Source organism: Diabrotica undecimpunctata, unplaced genomic scaffold (genome assembly GCF_040954645.1).
Source record: "Diabrotica undecimpunctata isolate CICGRU unplaced genomic scaffold, icDiaUnde3 ctg00000715.1, whole genome shotgun sequence".
NCBI classification, from domain to species: domain Eukaryota; kingdom Metazoa; phylum Arthropoda; class Insecta; order Coleoptera; family Chrysomelidae; genus Diabrotica; species Diabrotica undecimpunctata.
The window spans coordinates 120001-135000 of NW_027311974.1; positions in this window are offsets into that span (position 1 = coordinate 120001).

Genomic DNA, 15000 nt, shown 5'->3' on the forward strand with positions numbered 1-15000 from the left:
TTTTCCTGCCTTTGTCGGTATGATTCCAAGAATCTTGCCATGTGTTAAGTTTTATACTTTGCCTATATGCCTTGATATCTTTTTTCCTGGTTATATTCAAGATGTCCTGTGGGTTATCGTGCGCTGATTTTGCCAAATTGTGGGCTATTTTGATGCCTGGATTTTCTCTGGTTGCTTTTATGATGTTGTAGTTGATGTTATTTTCTACCATTATTTCTAAGTTTCGTTTAATTTGGTTGATTGTTTTGCTCCTGTTGTTTCCGTTTTCCAGCTGTAACAGTACCGCGGCCGAGTCCGTATGGAACGTTATTGAGTTGTTTGTGTATTTTTGTAAGTTGTGTGTGACTTTGTTGGTGGCTATGGCTAGAGCCGTGGCTTCTAAGTTATTTATGTCGTCGCTTGAGTTTATTTTGCAGTTGATTCGCGACATTGTTTCCCGTTCCTCAATGTACACACCGATCGTCCTACTCTCGTTATTGTTTGAGAGTTTGATACTCGCATCGGTGTACACATTGACGCCCGGTGCAATGTCTTGTTTCTGTCTTATTGTCCTGTTTGTGGGGTGCGGTGTGTCTGTTGTTTTCAATTTGAGTTCGTTTATGTTGTTTTGTTTGTCTGTGTAGGTTTTGTGTATGGCAAAGGCATCTATGTTTAACGGCGTGGTACCGGCCAGTATATGAAGGGCCGCTGTTGGAGCGGTTTTATAAGCTCTAGTGATCGCTCGCAGAAAGGGTCTTTCTGCGGCGGCCAACTGTTTTGCGATCCGTGTGTCTTTCGCTCTTTTCCCCCAGATCTCTGCTCCGTAAAGGAGCATGGGTTTAATTGCGTTTTCATAGATTGCCTTTAGTGTTTTGGGTGTTCTACCCCAGTCTTTGCCGGCGATAATGAATAACTTGTGTCCAATGTCAGCTGCTTTTCGTCTGTTCACTTTCACATGGTCCAGCCATAGCAGGCCCACATCGAATGTCAGCCCCAAATATTTGAGGTTGTCTGACGGTGTTATAATCTGATTGTCGATTCTTAGTCTTGGGTGCCTGGTTGGTCTATGTGGTATGAACATGACTTCCGTCTTATCCCTGTTATATTTCAGTTTATAAGTTTTAGCCCATTGTTCACAAGCTGTCCATATTTTTTCCCATTTATTCTCTAGGGTGTTAAGGGATTTCCCCGTTAATAAAATAACCTGGTCGTCGGCAAAGGCCTGGATAGCGTCATGTTCTGTAGTTGTTTCGGTCTGCTCGATGGAGTCGAACCAGGATTCCATAAGTAGTATCCACAATATGGGTCCCAGGCTCGATCCCTGCGGGCAGCCTTTTTGTGTATCGTTTGTTATTTGTTCCGTGGTGATTTTTCTGTTCATTAAAAAGTCTGTGCATAATGATTTTATGTTGTCCGGTGTCTGTGCTTTGTGTAAGGCGTCTATTATTGCTGGGATCCAGGCAGAGTTGAACGCATTTTGGAGATCTAATGTTACTATTATCGTGTGGTATTTGTTTTTTTTGTTGTTTATTATTTTGGTGTTTAGCTGTTCGATGGCGTCGATAGTGGATCTTCCCTGCCTGAATCCAAATTGGTTTTCGTTCAGTTTATGGTTTGTCTCAAGATGGTATGCTAGTCTTTTTGCTGTTAATTTATCGAGGATTTTTCCGAGTGTCGGAAGGAGACAGATTGGTCTTTTGCCTCCGTCTTTTTTCGGTAGCCAGACCATATCCGCCTCCTTCCAGCACTTCGGGAATTTACCTGCTTCAAGACATTTATTGTAAAAGTTTGTTAGTATGTGAGGGTTAGTGTTGTGTATTAATTGGATGATTTCTTTCGAAAGTCCGTCCGAAGCCGTGGCTTTCTTATTTTTCATGTCGGAAAGTGTTAGACCGATTTCATCTTCGGTGAAATTTTTATCATTTCGGCCGTTTTGTCGGTATTGTTTTCGTCTCATGTTTTTGTGCGTCTCGTCGTCCTCTTGTATGTTGTCTTCTGGGAAGTACTTCGAGTGTAGATATCGGATGGTGTCTTCTCTGTTTTCAGTGAATGTGCCGTCCGATTTTTGTATGGTGTTTATTATGTTGTTTTCGCCATTTTTTCTTATTATCTTGTACCCGATGTTCCATGGGTTATCTGGGTCGTTGTTTGTCAAGTACTCTCTAATGGCCAGTTTTTTCGTGTTTTTGATGGCGTCCTTGTACTGTCTTCTTTGTTCTACGTATTCCAGTTCTGCCCTTCTTCTGTTTTGGGCGTCTGTCTCCCTTTGGAACTTTCTTCTAAGTTTGTTCGTTTTCTTTTTCTGGGTTTCCAGCTCGGCTGTCCACCAGACTTGATTTACTTTTTTCTCTTTTTTCTTGTTTTTGGATGTTTCACGGACCAGTTGTGTTATCTGGTTCTGAATTTGAATTGCTTGCTCGTTTATCGTTCCTGTTTTTTCCCATGTAGCTTCTGTTGTGATTCTGTTCAGTTTCGTTTTGTCTATGTCTGTTATGTTGTATTTTTTGTGGGTTGTGTTGTTGTGATTTCGTTGTTTTCTGGTATTGAAGGTAATGTACTGGTGGTCGCTCAGAGTTTCCTCTTCGCTGACCTTCCAGTCCATTATCCTCAAGTCCCTTGTGAGTGTCAAGTCAACCCAGCTTCTTCCTCTTGTTGATAGGAATGTTGGAGGGCTGTCGTGTGTATTATTTATGTAAATGTTGTTTAGTGTGGTCCAATCTAGTATGTCTTGTCCTCTGTTGTCTGCTATATTTCCTCCCCAGCTAGGGTCTTTCGCATTTAAATCCCCTGCGATTAGGGATGCGTTTTTGTCGTGTTCTATATGTGTTTTTTGTGTGTCTAATGTGGTGTTTGTGTCTCCGCCTGGCTTGTCGTAGAGGTTTACTATAGTAATGTCGGTGTTGTTTAGACGTAGGTGGATTGTTGTCGTGTTTTCGTTGGTTCTGTCTGTGATCAGTGTTGCTTGTTTTGCCAGAGTACGTCTTATTAAGATCGGCGCCTTAGATGTTTTACTAAGTCCCAATGTATAATACTCCGTACTCTGCCATGCGTTGCGTCCTGGTTCTTGTATTAGTCCGATGTCTATGTCGTCCGTTTGCATTTTTTGTATTAGTTTGTCCGTCGCTTCAAGGCCCCTCCCAGCGTTAAACTGTATGAAGGAAGCCATTTGTAGTTGATTGTTGTGTTTTTGTGTTTAGTCTTTAGTCCTTGTTATTAGTGTGGTTTTGTTTTGTTTTAATCTGTATAGTTTGTTTGTTGTCTTCTTTCTTCCAGTTTTTTAATGTATACTGGGCACTTGGTGTCCCTGGCTTGGTGGTTTCTCGGGCTGAGGTTCATGATTTTGCAGTTTATGCAATTGTATGTCATAGGTTTACATTCCTTGGCGTCATGTCTTTTGCCGCACTTATAGCATGTAGGGTCCGCTTCTTTACAGTATTTTGTGACGTGATTATAGCGGCAGCACCTATAGCACATCCCTATACTAACATGCTCCTCTACATAACATTTTGTCAAGTCGTAATATACGTAGCCTTTTTTTAGAATGTCCTTTATGATTTCCAACGGTCCTTCTATATGTAAATTTTCTTTCCACGGGTTTCGACATTTTTTTCTATATATTATTTTTAGGTTTTCCAGTTCGTTTTTGAATTTATCTTCAAGGTGTTCATTTTCTGTTCTCAGGATGTTAATGAATCGCTCTTGATCTTGTCCTTCTGGTACTCCAGTTATAATTATGGTAGGATCCTTGGATTTAGTTATATCTTTTATTTCCAGACTCTCGCAAGCTTGTGTCTTCTGCTTGAGTTTGTTGTGTTGCGTCCTGTCCTCGGTCGATAGTATAATTGTATTTTCGTTCTTTGTTTTTCGTACTGTGATGTTTTCTAGGTCCGTTGGTTTGACTACTGATCTCATTTTGTCCATGATCTTGCCGTCTCCGCCTTTTAGCCGGATCATGGTATCATATTTTCGCTTTGTTTTTGGGGTCGTCCATGGTTTTTCTTCCGGCTTAGGTTTTGGTGCCGGTTCGCTTGTAATGTCTGCGTAGGTTTTTGTTTGCCCGGCGGGTTTTGTTTGTCCTGTGGGTTGTGTGGTGGTTGTTGGTTTGGTTTGAGTCTGGTCGACTTTATTTGCCTGTGTTGTCGTCTGTCTGTCATTTGTGTCCCTGTTTACTAATTTTGGGGGATTCGAACGAGGTTTCAATAAAATATCCTTAATTTCTTTAATATTATCATTTAAAGGTAATAGTGTATTTTCTAATTCTAAATGTCGTACCTTGTTGTCGGACAGACTATTGATTAGTCTGTCCTGCAACTCGGTGATCTTATTTTCTTGAATATATAAGTGCATTACTAAGTTGTCATATAATGAGATAAGTTTATCGGTATTTTCAATGACTGTTAAACGATCTTTACTGTTGAATTGCAACTTACCCCTTCCCTCTGGTGTGGTCCGGGATACAGCTGCTTGGATTGTGTCCTTGATGTCTTGTATTTCTTCTGCGTTGCGAATGATGGTGTCCCTTGTAGTTGGTGATTTGTCTTGTCCGTACGATGTCCTTTTGTTTGCGTCGTTGCACTGTATTTCTTGCTCATCATCTGAGCTGTCGTATCTACCTCTTTCAGTATTCCTGGTTTTCCTACTGGTACCATTTCCTGGTGGTGTTCTAGGTAGTCCCGTGGAGATTCTGGGCAGCCCTAGATCTCCGTCGTCAAAATTTAGCGATGTCGCCATTGTCTACGCACTTTAGCACTTTCACTCTCAATTAATAAACGTAGAGAAATGAAATTTTTTCATAAAAAAAGCTGGCTCCGAGCGATTACTCGGCAACCAGCTTTCTTAAAGTTTTAAGAAGTGTCTGTACCTTCTATGATTTAGTCCCGTAATAAAATAAAATTTTTACATAAAAAAAGCTGGCTCCGAGTAAAAACTCGGCAACCAGCTATCTTAAAGTTTTAAGATGTCTATAACTTCTAGGACTTAGTCCTTAAAGTTCTGCATTAACAAATACTCCGCGCACTCCGCACGATATGTGTTGGTCGGTAGTCAGTTTGCAAATGGCTTATTTGCGTCCACTACGCATTTACCTGCGCACGACCAATCCGAAATTTTGGAATTTCGGTGGGCGTGGTCACTTTACACTGTCACTTTACACTGTGATTTCTTGGCTGTTGCGCATCTCGGCGCGCGTCTATACACTCTTACGGTTCGTACGTTTCTCTTGCAGAGCGATCGCCCGGACACGTCCGCTCTGCTCGGAGTCTCGATGTAAACTGAGTGGGTAGGGACATGAAGAGAGTTGTTCGCACCTCCGATTGATTTGTTCACTCCGAGGAGCACGCAAATCAATCGTGGTGCTGGCCTTCCTGCCTTTCGGCATACGACCTCTGACTACTCGCTATCTAGCTAAAAACCATGTCAAACGAACCCATCCCATCGCCGCACTCCAAAAATTTAGCGACGAAAGAAGGACCCGAGATTTCTTTATTTATCAAAAAAGCATTACAATTTTACCTTTTTACAAGTTTATAGTATCCTAATTCTACTTATCTTATATGCCCTAATTTTGTCTAACTTAATTTCCTATGTTTACTGATTCCTTAATTCTATGTTGCTCTCACGGCGATGTAGATGCGAAAGCGCCTTGGACCACACCGCCGTGTAGTATTCTAAACCTAAAGTTGTCTAAGCCTAAAGTTGCTAGTTTTATGTCTAATTTTATGTTTAATTTCTGAAATGAAAGAAAAGAAAAATGAACTCTAATTCCTAATTTAATTCTAATGAACTCTAATTCCTTATGCTATTGCTGAATTTTAAATAAATTATCAATTTTCGAATTTAACTTATCTATCTAAACTAAAGTCTAAGAGAGGTGTCTTTTCACTGGGGCGAGTGTTGCTTTTAGGGTGTCCTGCCACTTACAACACTGTTTAAATGATTGTCGGTAACGTGTCTTTCCACGTTTGTTACCATGTTGTCATGACGATGCACTTATTATTATCGCACATCACTGCAGTTTGTGTTTGCGGTTTTTGTTTGCATAGTTTTATAGGGTTATTAATTAGTCTTTGCGACCTGGCCGACTTGGGGCAAGCCACAGTTCAACGTATCGATCGTGTGTTTTAATTATAAAATTAATCTACTAGGTTAAATTTGAGATGTCTTTATTTCGTTTGTTTTAAAAGATTTTTATTTCAGTTTTAAGTTGAAAAGGGGATTTTTATTTTGAATGTTCCCTTTTAGTGGTTTTGTCTAAGTGTGTTGTGGTCTGTCATGGTTGCGGGTCGTCGTCTTGGATCATTTCTTCACCCCATTCATTGATCCATTGCATGATTTCTTTGTTGTTTATGTCAATGTCGGTTGGAGGGTATGTCATTTGTTTTTGTTGAAGTCGTTGTGTAAGTTTCTGTCTTGCCGTTACTCTTCGTGTCAGTGTACAGTTATTTATTATATGTGTCTGGTCCTCTGGTGTGTTACAGTGTTCGCAGTTTCCGTCTGTGTTTCTAAGGTTAAACCTGAGGTAATAGGCCTGCATGTGGCCGTGGCCTGTTACCAGCTGGGTGGTTTTCCAATTTAAAGTTGGTGTTGTTAGTTTGGCCCTTTGAAATATGGTATATGTTTTCCTGCCTTTGTCGGTATGATTCCAAGAATCTTGCCATGTGTTAAGTTTTATACTTTGCCTATATGCCTTGATATCTTTTTTCCTGGTTATATTCAAGATGTCCTGTGGGTTATCGTGCGCTGATTTTGCCAAATTGTGGGCTATTTTGATGCCTGGATTTTCTCTGGTTGCTTTTATGATGTTGTAGTTGATGTTATTTTCTACCATTATTTCTAAGTTTCGTTTAATTTGGTTGATTGTTTTGCTCCTGTTGTTTCCGTTTTCCAGCTGTAACAGTACCGCGGCCGAGTCCGTATGGAACGTTATTGAGTTGTTTGTGTATTTTTGTAAGTTGTGTGTGACTTTGTTGGTGGCTATGGCTAGAGCCGTGGCTTCTAAGTTATTTATGTCGTCGCTTGAGTTTATTTTGCAGTTGATTCGCGACATTGTTTCCCGTTCCTCAATGTACACACCGATCGTCCTACTCTCGTTATTGTTTGAGAGTTTGATACTCGCATCGGTGTACACATTGACGCCCGGTGCAATGTCTTGTTTCTGTCTTATTGTCCTGTTTGTGGGGTGCGGTGTGTCTGTTGTTTTCAATTTGAGTTCGTTTATGTTGTTTTGTTTGTCTGTGTAGGTTTTGTGTATGGCAAAGGCATCTATGTTTAACGGCGTGGTACCGGCCAGTATATGAAGGGCCGCTGTTGGAGCGGTTTTATAAGCTCTAGTGATCGCTCGCAGAAAGGGTCTTTCTGCGGCGGCCAACTGTTTTGCGATCCGTGTGTCTTTCGCTCTTTTCCCCCAGATCTCTGCTCCGTAAAGGAGCATGGGTTTAATTGCGTTTTCATAGATTGCCTTTAGTGTTTTGGGTGTTCTACCCCAGTCTTTGCCGGCGATAATGAATAACTTGTGTCCAATGTCAGCTGCTTTTCGTCTGTTCACTTTCACATGGTCCAGCCATAGCAGGCCCACATCGAATGTCAGCCCCAAATATTTGAGGTTGTCTGACGGTGTTATAATCTGATTGTCGATTCTTAGTCTTGGGTGCCTGGTTGGTCTATGTGGTATGAACATGACTTCCGTCTTATCCCTGTTATATTTCAGTTTATAAGTTTTAGCCCATTGTTCACAAGCTGTCCATATTTTTTCCCATTTATTCTCTAGGGTGTTAAGGGATTTCCCCGTTAATAAAATAACCTGGTCGTCGGCAAAGGCCTGGATAGCGTCATGTTCTGTAGTTGTTTCGGTCTGCTCGATGGAGTCGAACCAGGATTCCATAAGTAGTATCCACAATATGGGTCCCAGGCTCGATCCCTGCGGGCAGCCTTTTTGTGTATCGTTTGTTATTTGTTCCGTGGTGATTTTTCTGTTCATTAAAAAGTCTGTGCATAATGATTTTATGTTGTCCGGTGTCTGTGCTTTGTGTAAGGCGTCTATTATTGCTGGGATCCAGGCAGAGTTGAACGCATTTTGGAGATCTAATGTTACTATTATCGTGTGGTATTTGTTTTTTTTGTTGTTTATTATTTTGGTGTTTAGCTGTTCGATGGCGTCGATAGTGGATCTTCCCTGCCTGAATCCAAATTGGTTTTCGTTCAGTTTATGGTTTGTCTCAAGATGGTATGCTAGTCTTTTTGCTGTTAATTTATCGAGGATTTTTCCGAGTGTCGGAAGGAGACAGATTGGTCTTTTGCCTCCGTCTTTTTTCGGTAGCCAGACCATATCCGCCTCCTTCCAGCACTTCGGGAATTTACCTGCTTCAAGACATTTATTGTAAAAGTTTGTTAGTATGTGAGGGTTAGTGTTGTGTATTAATTGGATGATTTCTTTCGAAAGTCCGTCCGAAGCCGTGGCTTTCTTATTTTTCATGTCGGAAAGTGTTAGACCGATTTCATCTTCGGTGAAATTTTTATCATTTCGGCCGTTTTGTCGGTATTGTTTTCGTCTCATGTTTTTGTGCGTCTCGTCGTCCTCTTGTATGTTGTCTTCTGGGAAGTACTTCGAGTGTAGATATCGGATGGTGTCTTCTCTGTTTTCAGTGAATGTGCCGTCCGATTTTTGTATGGTGTTTATTATGTTGTTTTCGCCATTTTTTCTTATTATCTTGTACCCGATGTTCCATGGGTTATCTGGGTCGTTGTTTGTCAAGTACTCTCTAATGGCCAGTTTTTTCGTGTTTTTGATGGCGTCCTTGTACTGTCTTCTTTGTTCTACGTATTCCAGTTCTGCCCTTCTTCTGTTTTGGGCGTCTGTCTCCCTTTGGAACTTTCTTCTAAGTTTGTTCGTTTTCTTTTTCTGGGTTTCCAGCTCGGCTGTCCACCAGACTTGATTTACTTTTTTCTCTTTTTTCTTGTTTTTGGATGTTTCACGGACCAGTTGTGTTATCTGGTTCTGAATTTGAATTGCTTGCTCGTTTATCGTTCCTGTTTTTTCCCATGTAGCTTCTGTTGTGATTCTGTTCAGTTTCGTTTTGTCTATGTCTGTTATGTTGTATTTTTTGTGGGTTGTGTTGTTGTGATTTCGTTGTTTTCTGGTATTGAAGGTAATGTACTGGTGGTCGCTCAGAGTTTCCTCTTCGCTGACCTTCCAGTCCATTATCCTCAAGTCCCTTGTGAGTGTCAAGTCAACCCAGCTTCTTCCTCTTGTTGATAGGAATGTTGGAGGGCTGTCGTGTGTATTATTTATGTAAATGTTGTTTAGTGTGGTCCAATCTAGTATGTCTTGTCCTCTGTTGTCTGCTATATTTCCTCCCCAGCTAGGGTCTTTCGCATTTAAATCCCCTGCGATTAGGGATGCGTTTTTGTCGTGTTCTATATGTGTTTTTTGTGTGTCTAATGTGGTGTTTGTGTCTCCGCCTGGCTTGTCGTAGAGGTTTACTATAGTAATGTCGGTGTTGTTTAGACGTAGGTGGATTGTTGTCGTGTTTTCGTTGGTTCTGTCTGTGATCAGTGTTGCTTGTTTTGCCAGAGTACGTCTTATTAAGATCGGCGCCTTAGATGTTTTACTAAGTCCCAATGTATAATACTCCGTACTCTGCCATGCGTTGCGTCCTGGTTCTTGTATTAGTCCGATGTCTATGTCGTCCGTTTGCATTTTTTGTATTAGTTTGTCCGTCGCTTCAAGGCCCCTCCCAGCGTTAAACTGTATGAAGGAAGCCATTTGTAGTTGATTGTTGTGTTTTTGTGTTTAGTCTTTAGTCCTTGTTATTAGTGTGGTTTTGTTTTGTTTTAATCTGTATAGTTTGTTTGTTGTCTTCTTTCTTCCAGTTTTTTAATGTATACTGGGCACTTGGTGTCCCTGGCTTGGTGGTTTCTCGGGCTGAGGTTCATGATTTTGCAGTTTATGCAATTGTATGTCATAGGTTTACATTCCTTGGCGTCATGTCTTTTGCCGCACTTATAGCATGTAGGGTCCGCTTCTTTACAGTATTTTGTGACGTGATTATAGCGGCAGCACCTATAGCACATCCCTATACTAACATGCTCCTCTACATAACATTTTGTCAAGTCGTAATATACGTAGCCTTTTTTTAGAATGTCCTTTATGATTTCCAACGGTCCTTCTATATGTAAATTTTCTTTCCACGGGTTTCGACATTTTTTTCTATATATTATTTTTAGGTTTTCCAGTTCGTTTTTGAATTTATCTTCAAGGTGTTCATTTTCTGTTCTCAGGATGTTAATGAATCGCTCTTGATCTTGTCCTTCTGGTACTCCAGTTATAATTATGGTAGGATCCTTGGATTTAGTTATATCTTTTATTTCCAGACTCTCGCAAGCTTGTGTCTTCTGCTTGAGTTTGTTGTGTTGCGTCCTGTCCTCGGTCGATAGTATAATTGTATTTTCGTTCTTTGTTTTTCGTACTGTGATGTTTTCTAGGTCCGTTGGTTTGACTACTGATCTCATTTTGTCCATGATCTTGCCGTCTCCGCCTTTTAGCCGGATCATGGTATCATATTTTCGCTTTGTTTTTGGGGTCGTCCATGGTTTTTCTTCCGGCTTAGGTTTTGGTGCCGGTTCGCTTGTAATGTCTGCGTAGGTTTTTGTTTGCCCGGCGGGTTTTGTTTGTCCTGTGGGTTGTGTGGTGGTTGTTGGTTTGGTTTGAGTCTGGTCGACTTTATTTGCCTGTGTTGTCGTCTGTCTGTCATTTGTGTCCCTGTTTACTAATTTTGGGGGATTCGAACGAGGTTTCAATAAAATATCCTTAATTTCTTTAATATTATCATTTAAAGGTAATAGTGTATTTTCTAATTCTAAATGTCGTACCTTGTTGTCGGACAGACTATTGATTAGTCTGTCCTGCAACTCGGTGATCTTATTTTCTTGAATATATAAGTGCATTACTAAGTTGTCATATAATGAGATAAGTTTATCGGTATTTTCAATGACTGTTAAACGATCTTTACTGTTGAATTGCAACTTACCCCTTCCCTCTGGTGTGGTCCGGGATACAGCTGCTTGGATTGTGTCCTTGATGTCTTGTATTTCTTCTGCGTTGCGAATGATGGTGTCCCTTGTAGTTGGTGATTTGTCTTGTCCGTACGATGTCCTTTTGTTTGCGTCGTTGCACTGTATTTCTTGCTCATCATCTGAGCTGTCGTATCTACCTCTTTCAGTATTCCTGGTTTTCCTACTGGTACCATTTCCTGGTGGTGTTCTAGGTAGTCCCGTGGAGATTCTGGGCAGCCCTAGATCTCCGTCGTCAAAATTTAGCGATGTCGCCATTGTCTACGCACTTTAGCACTTTCACTCTCAATTAATAAACGTAGAGAAATGAAATTTTTTCATAAAAAAAGCTGGCTCCGAGCGATTACTCGGCAACCAGCTTTCTTAAAGTTTTAAGAAGTGTCTGTACCTTCTATGATTTAGTCCCGTAATAAAATAAAATTTTTACATAAAAAAAGCTGGCTCCGAGTAAAAACTCGGCAACCAGCTATCTTAAAGTTTTAAGATGTCTATAACTTCTAGGACTTAGTCCTTAAAGTTCTGCATTAACAAATACTCCGCGCACTCCGCACGATATGTGTTGGTCGGTAGTCAGTTTGCAAATGGCTTATTTGCGTCCACTACGCATTTACCTGCGCACGACCAATCCGAAATTTTGGAATTTCGGTGGGCGTGGTCACTTTACACTGTCACTTTACACTGTGATTTCTTGGCTGTTGCGCATCTCGGCGCGCGTCTATACACTCTTACGGTTCGTACGTTTCTCTTGCAGAGCGATCGCCCGGACACGTCCGCTCTGCTCGGAGTCTCGATGTAAACTGAGTGGGTAGGGACATGAAGAGAGTTGTTCGCACCTCCGATTGATTTGTTCACTCCGAGGAGCACGCAAATCAATCGTGGTGCTGGCCTTCCTGCCTTTCGGCATACGACCTCTGACTACTCGCTATCTAGCTAAAAACCATGTCAAACGAACCCATCCCATCGCCGCACTCCAAAAATTTAGCGACGAAAGAAGGACCCGAGATTTCTTTATTTATCAAAAAAGCATTACAATTTTACCTTTTTACAAGTTTATAGTATCCTAATTCTACTTATCTTATATGCCCTAATTTTGTCTAACTTAATTTCCTATGTTTACTGATTCCTTAATTCTATGTTGCTCTCACGGCGATGTAGATGCGAAAGCGCCTTGGACCACACCGCCGTGTAGTATTCTAAACCTAAAGTTGTCTAAGCCTAAAGTTGCTAGTTTTATGTCTAATTTTATGTTTAATTTCTGAAATGAAAGAAAAGAAAAATGAACTCTAATTCCTAATTTAATTCTAATGAACTCTAATTCCTTATGCTATTGCTGAATTTTAAATAAATTATCAATTTTCGAATTTAACTTATCTATCTAAACTAAAGTCTAAGAGAGGTGTCTTTTCACTGGGGCGAGTGTTGCTTTTAGGGTGTCCTGCCACTTACAACACTGTTTAAATGATTGTCGGTAACGTGTCTTTCCACGTTTGTTACCATGTTGTCATGACGATGCACTTATTATTATCGCACATCACTGCAGTTTGTGTTTGCGGTTTTTGTTTGCATAGTTTTATAGGGTTATTAATTAGTCTTTGCGACCTGGCCGACTTGGGGCAAGCCACAGTTCAACGTATCGATCGTGTGTTTTAATTATAAAATTAATCTACTAGGTTAAATTTGAGATGTCTTTATTTCGTTTGTTTTAAAAGATTTTTATTTCAGTTTTAAGTTGAAAAGGGGATTTTTATTTTGAATGTTCCCTTTTAGTGGTTTTGTCTAAGTGTGTTGTGGTCTGTCATGGTTGCGGGTCGTCGTCTTGGATCATTTCTTCACCCCATTCATTGATCCATTGCATGATTTCTTTGTTGTTTATGTCAATGTCGGTTGGAGGGTATGTCATTTGTTTTTGTTGAAGTCGTTGTGTAAGTTTCTGTCTTGCCGTTACTCTTCGTGTCAGTGTACAGTTATTTATTATATGTGTCTGGTCCTCTGGTGTGTTACAGTGTTCGCAGTTTCCGTCTGTGTTTCTAAGGTTAAACCTGAGGTAATAGGCCTGCATGTGGCCGTGGCCTGTTACCAGCTGGGTGGTTTTCCAATTTAAAGTTGGTGTTGTTAGTTTGGCCCTTTGAAATATGGTATATGTTTTCCTGCCTTTGTCGGTATGATTCCAAGAATCTTGCCATGTGTTAAGTTTTATACTTTGCCTATATGCCTTGATATCTTTTTTCCTGGTTATATTCAAGATGTCCTGTGGGTTATCGTGCGCTGATTTTGCCAAATTGTGGGCTATTTTGATGCCTGGATTTTCTCTGGTTGCTTTTATGATGTTGTAGTTGATGTTATTTTCTACCATTATTTCTAAGTTTCGTTTAATTTGGTTGATTGTTTTGCTCCTGTTGTTTCCGTTTTCCAGCTGTAACAGTACCGCGGCCGAGTCCGTATGGAACGTTATTGAGTTGTTTGTGTATTTTTGTAAGTTGTGTGTGACTTTGTTGGTGGCTATGGCTAGAGCCGTGGCTTCTAAGTTATTTATGTCGTCGCTTGAGTTTATTTTGCAGTTGATTCGCGACATTGTTTCCCGTTCCTCAATGTACACACCGATCGTCCTACTCTCGTTATTGTTTGAGAGTTTGATACTCGCATCGGTGTACACATTGACGCCCGGTGCAATGTCTTGTTTCTGTCTTATTGTCCTGTTTGTGGGGTGCGGTGTGTCTGTTGTTTTCAATTTGAGTTCGTTTATGTTGTTTTGTTTGTCTGTGTAGGTTTTGTGTATGGCAAAGGCATCTATGTTTAACGGCGTGGTACCGGCCAGTATATGAAGGGCCGCTGTTGGAGCGGTTTTATAAGCTCTAGTGATCGCTCGCAGAAAGGGTCTTTCTGCGGCGGCCAACTGTTTTGCGATCCGTGTGTCTTTCGCTCTTTTCCCCCAGATCTCTGCTCCGTAAAGGAGCATGGGTTTAATTGCGTTTTCATAGATTGCCTTTAGTGTTTTGGGTGTTCTACCCCAGTCTTTGCCGGCGATAATGAATAACTTGTGTCCAATGTCAGCTGCTTTTCGTCTGTTCACTTTCACATGGTCCAGCCATAGCAGGCCCACATCGAATGTCAGCCCCAAATATTTGAGGTTGTCTGACGGTGTTATAATCTGATTGTCGATTCTTAGTCTTGGGTGCCTGGTTGGTCTATGTGGTATGAACATGACTTCCGTCTTATCCCTGTTATATTTCAGTTTATAAGTTTTAGCCCATTGTTCACAAGCTGTCCATATTTTTTCCCATTTATTCTCTAGGGTGTTAAGGGATTTCCCCGTTAATAAAATAACCTGGTCGTCGGCAAAGGCCTGGATAGCGTCATGTTCTGTAGTTGTTTCGGTCTGCTCGATGGAGTCGAACCAGGATTCCATAAGTAGTATCCACAATATGGGTCCCAGGCTCGATCCCTGCGGGCAGCCTTTTTGTGTATCGTTTGTTATTTGTTCCGTGGTGATTTTTCTGTTCATTAAAAAGTCTGTGCATAATGATTTTATGTTGTCCGGTGTCTGTGCTTTGTGTAAGGCGTCTATTATTGCTGGGATCCAGGCAGAGTTGAACGCATTTTGGAGATCTAATGTTACTATTATCGTGTGGTATTTGTTTTTTTTGTTGTTTATTATTTTGGTGTTTAGCTGTTCGATGGCGTCGATAGTGGATCTTCCCTGCCTGAATCCAAATTGGTTTTCGTTCAGTTTATGGTTTGTCTCAAGATGGTATGCTAGTCTTTTTGCTGTTAATTTATCGAGGATTTTTCCGAGTGTCGGAAGGAGACAGATTGGTCTTTTGCCTCCGTCTTTTTTCGGTAGCCAGACCATATCCGCCTCCTTCCAGCACTTCGGGAATTTACCTGCTTCAAGACATTTATTGTAAAAGTTTGTTAGTATGTGAGGGTTAGTGTTGTGTATTAATTGGATGATTT